The sequence below is a fragment of the Zalophus californianus genome, chromosome 13, assembly GCF_009762305.2.
Source record: "Zalophus californianus isolate mZalCal1 chromosome 13, mZalCal1.pri.v2, whole genome shotgun sequence".
NCBI lineage: Eukaryota > Metazoa > Chordata > Mammalia > Carnivora > Otariidae > Zalophus > Zalophus californianus.
Window position 1 is genome coordinate 39,050,131 of NC_045607.1, and position 4,835 is coordinate 39,054,965.

Genomic DNA, 4,835 nt, shown 5'->3' on the forward strand with positions numbered 1-4,835 from the left:
GGATTTTTGAGCTAAGATTCTCAGAGGAACTTAGCAAACATATATTCCATATGCTACAACAATGGCAAATTTATCTTTCTGAGAACAGGTATCTACAAACGTTGGTGTGATTTTCTTGAGAAAAAGAACTGTCACAATTGGTTGTTTCCTTAAAAAGGGAAAAATAACTTTAAGTTTATGGTGAGAGTTAAGAGGATGTTGAAGCCTATAAAATGGAATTTATCTACGATTTTAGTGAAGCTTTGCCATCCAGAATGTCTGTGGATATACATGAGATGGAAACAATTTCAAGTTGTTTTTTTTCCTTCTCCTTTCTGATAATATTGATACACCAGGGATCAGCGAAAGGGACCCCATTTGATAAATGGCCAAAGAGGAATACATTTTAGCATCAGCCCCAGGTACCCTCCACCAGCATGTTCTGACCTCAGAATGAGGGTCTCAGTGAGAGCCAGGTTAACCTAGGGGCTGCCTCGGAGGTGTGGGATCCTGGAAAGGCTGACCAAGGAAGATGACATGATGGTACCTATCACCTGGGAAGTCCGTCACCTAACTGCACTGTGTACCCATGATACCACTCTGGCTATTCCCTGATTTCGTCCTAAAGAAAAGGTGGAGCTGCTGATCAGCCCCTATATTCCTGGAGGCTTAGTCTTAGCCCTGTCCTTCACCACTGCTCTGCCTTCAAGTCCCTATATTGGACACTCGGGTCTTCATACCTAAGTATATCCTTCCTTCCTTCCTCGCCTTAGTCTTTGATACTGGCTTCTTGTTAGCATTCCTGCTTTCTTCTATGGTCTCTCTAGTATTGCAAAGCCTAGAAGCCTGGAAACTACTTTTCTTATACTTCCTTGCCAGGAGGGCTTTGGTTTACGTTCTAATCCATGAGAAGGTCTCACATGGACGATGGAAGAAGAAAAGCCATCACTTCTTCAGCAGTGGTGAGAAGGCACATGGGCTTTAGCAGACAGCAGCTGTGGGGTTTTGACAATAGTTTCGGGGTGTCCACCTGTGATTCAGCAATGGTGGTTCGTTGCAACTCTTATACACTCATCTGGGTGAAAGCTAGCAGAAGCTATCATGACATTTTGTCTCCTGATTCCATCAGCCTCTCCAGTTGTGTAAGTCTCTGATACGTGGCATTACATTATTTTCTGCATAAAAGACTTACAGTGGCTTCTGTTTTCTAAACCAAACTCTGATTGAAAAAGTGGCCAAGTGTTAGAGAGCCCACGTCAAGATTAAATAGGGAATATGCTATCGTGGATGCTGATAAGAGACCTCCTCTCAATCTCGAGCCTTGGGACTCAGAATTCCACCAGGCAAGCATGCTCAGCTTCTTCTCTACATGGAGATGAAGCAAACTATTTTTTCTGCTTTTCCTAAGGGCATCCCTCTGAGAAGTATTATTTCTCTCTCATTCAACAGAAAAGAAAATGAGGGTCAGAGAGTTTCAGTGGCAGAAACGCTGTTGAGAGGCAGAAGTCTGATTTAAACTAGGTTTTTGATGCTATTTCCACTCCACCTCTGAATTTTCATTTAGAATAGACCTTCTAGGAATTCCTTCAATTTCATTCTAATCCTCTGTTTACCTTTGGTATTTTGACTGTAGTTATTTATTGTGGTCAGATTTTAAAATATGCCTTCTAGAAGACTTGCTAATTATGAAAGGAAAAAAAAAACCTGGAATGGTAGTAGTAGTAATATTAAAAAGTATCACTCATTAAGCAGTTACAAATGTCAGACACTGTGCTGAGATTTTTTAATTAGCAAAAATCGCGCCTTGGATAAACCTCATTGGCCACAATACTGTCACTGCGCAAAGCTGTGCTGAGATTTTTAAGGGCTCATTTAATCATTAGAAGAGTCCAGGTAGTCATTCATTTTTATTATCCATGTTTTAGAAGAACAAAAACTGACACAGAGGTTAAGTCCAAGGTCATAGAGTTGGTTTAGAGTAAAGCCAGATGGAAATTCAGGTCTCTCCAAACCCAGTGGTTCTGGATTCATTTAATAAATATTTTTAAAGCACTTGCTTTATGCCAGGAACTCTTTTAGGTGCATGAGAAGAAAAAAAAAACAGGTAACACCCAAAAAATCAATGTGCAACAAGAAATGAGGAGGTGAGTGATGGAGTCTAGTTTGAGGAAAAATTTGTGGTGAATAACAGGTACTCACATCCTATCAATAAGTTGTTATGGTTATTTGAGAATGAAATAAAAATATTTTTCTTTGAATCTACATGTATTAGTTTTTAAAAAAAAGCTATAAATTTGCCACGACATGCAAATCTATTAAGAAGTTTGAAACTATTTAATAAATAGAATTGTTCGCCCTAGGGATGCTATGAAAAAAAAATGACTTGATACAAAGGATGCCATGAACTGAGAAAGTTTGGGAACCTCTGGGCCAGACAATAGAATTGAGATAAATTTCAACTATAAATTTACTGATGTGGTCTTAAAACTTAATCAGTTGCTCTAAATTTTAGGTTTTTCTCCTTTCCTCAAAGCACATCTCACTTCTCATTATACGTATGTGCCCTGTGTTTTGCTTTAAAATTTTCCTAGAAGCAAAGAGATACAGAGAAACACAGGCAGGGTTTTCTTGTTAATAAAATGATGCATCTTCCAATTGCTATTTCTAGTCTTACACAGCTTTTAAATTTTTCAAACCTTTATTAAAATGCCACTTTTGTAGGAAAATTAATTATGAAAAAGGAAATTGGGTGTTCAGAGCCATAATTTGGAAACAGACAAGGAATTGCTTCCTTAGAGAATGCTATGAATCTTAATCCATCATTTTGTGCTGATGAGCCCAACCCCCATCACCCTCTGGGGCTGCCCAGTAGAGTACCGTCAGTCTCCTGGAGCTTGTTCTCCACCCTTTTCCCACAGAGATCCTAGTTGAACAAAGGCCTCAGATCCATGTGCCACCAATGATTTTCTGAAATTGGTTCCCTAAAAATTCGGAGTCCATTTATTTCTATAAGGAATTTGTACAGTATAGTATTTGACTATACTGTATTTTTTTTCCCAAAAGGTAAGTTAACTTATGTTTACCTGAATTTATTCTCTTGCTGGTCAGTTATTTCTGTGTTCAGGTCCATTGTGAGTTTTCTGATATTATTCTCACAGGGATTCCTCAGAGTTCATGAACCAATGAAATCTCCTTATCAGCAACTTCTGGATACTCAGTTTAAACTAAATATATACTTGCTTAAGAAAAAAACCAACACAACATTGTTAGTGGCATCCTTCCCAAATCCTCGAATCCCCCCCTCCCCATTAGTCTTAAAGTATTCTAACAAGCACATAAGATGATAAAGTGTATAGGCTTTTTTTTTTCCCTAAAAGGCAGAAATGGAGGTGCCAAGAGACTTAATAAAGTAATATGGTATAAGTGTTAGCCCTGACTCAAATCACGTATAAATATGACACATTTATCTTTCAGGCCTCAGTGTAAATGTCATTTCTTTAAGAAAGGCTTTCATTTATCCACAGACCTGATTAGCAACCTCTATTTCACACCCTAATCTACTCATCCTTTTGAGACACTCAATTTTGAACAGGGAATCACAAGTGTAATGGCTTCTTCCCCAGCTGACTTTGACTCCCCTAAGTCTACATAACAAAGTTTTCTCGATATCCCTGTATCACCAGCATTTAGCACCCTAAACACATAATGCTCGATAAACCTTTATGGAAGAAAGAGAGGAAGGAAAGGGGGAAGGAAAAAAAGAAGGGTGGAATGAACAAAAGGAAGTATGGGGAAAAATGGGTCCAAAAGATATTTCCTGAGACCTGTGAGGACTACAGCAACCAGAAACAACGAGGACCCTGCTTTTATTTTTCATTTTCTTCTCTTTAATTGAAGTATAATTGACATACAATATTATATTAGTTTCAGGTGTACAACATAATGATTTAACATTTATATACATTATGGAACAGTCATTATGGTAAGTGTAGTCACCATCTGTCACCGTACAGTTATTACAATACCATTGGCTATATTCCCTCTGCTGTACTTTCCATCCTCCTGACTTCTTATTTTATAACTTATTTTGTACCTCCTTTTTTTTAAGACTTTTTTATTTACTTATTTATTTAGAGAGAGCGAGCGAGCAAGAGTGGGGAGGGGGCAGAGGGATGGGGAGAGAGAGAATCTCAAGCAGACACCATCATGAGCACGGAGCCCATCAAGGGCTCCATCTCAGGACCCAGAGATCATGACGTGAGCTGAAATCAAGAGTCCAACGCTCAACCAGCTGAGCCATTCAGGTGCCCCTGGAAGTGTGTACTTCTTAATCCCCATCACTTATTTCACCCATCCCCCCACCACTCCCCTCTGGCAACCACCAGTTTGTTCTCTTATTTATTCGGGACTCTGCTTTGAAAGTGTTTTTTAGTGATGGTAACAATAGACCTCGAATGGCAAAGGAATAACTGATAACAATGCCTGTCTGCTTTCCAGCCTCTGCAGATTAAAAAAAAAAAAAAAATTAGCAATTAAGGAAATCCATCAGCTTTTATATAAAACCTACCACTATTCTCTCACAATAAAACAAGTATAGAAGGACGAGCATGAGTGCAAGGGCCGGTCTCAAAGACATAGCAGACAGATGGCTCAGATAGCCAAAGAAATCACTCCTGAAAACACTGAAAAGGAGGAGTGAAGCAGAGACATCATGATTCACACTGAATTATTCTTTCCCACAGTCGCTGTCGGCTGATCAGGATTAGCCTCACCGGCCTCTCTTCCTTAGGACGCAAACCCCAAGAAGCCAGGAAGCTTGGTTTTAACCTTGCATGTCTTTTCCTTCCCCCAGTTAA

The 4,835-nt window shown here is 39.2% G+C and overlaps 1 non-coding gene across 1 annotated transcript; it reads right to left on the reverse strand.

Annotated features, from left to right (window-relative positions):
- Positions 1–1,692: 1,692 nt before the first annotated feature.
- On the reverse strand, positions 1,693–1,827 carry LOC113935228. Its single transcript, XR_003523969.1, has one exon. It is a non-coding gene; the product is annotated as a U4 spliceosomal RNA (small nuclear RNA).
- Positions 1,828–4,835: the final 3,008 nt, after the last annotated feature.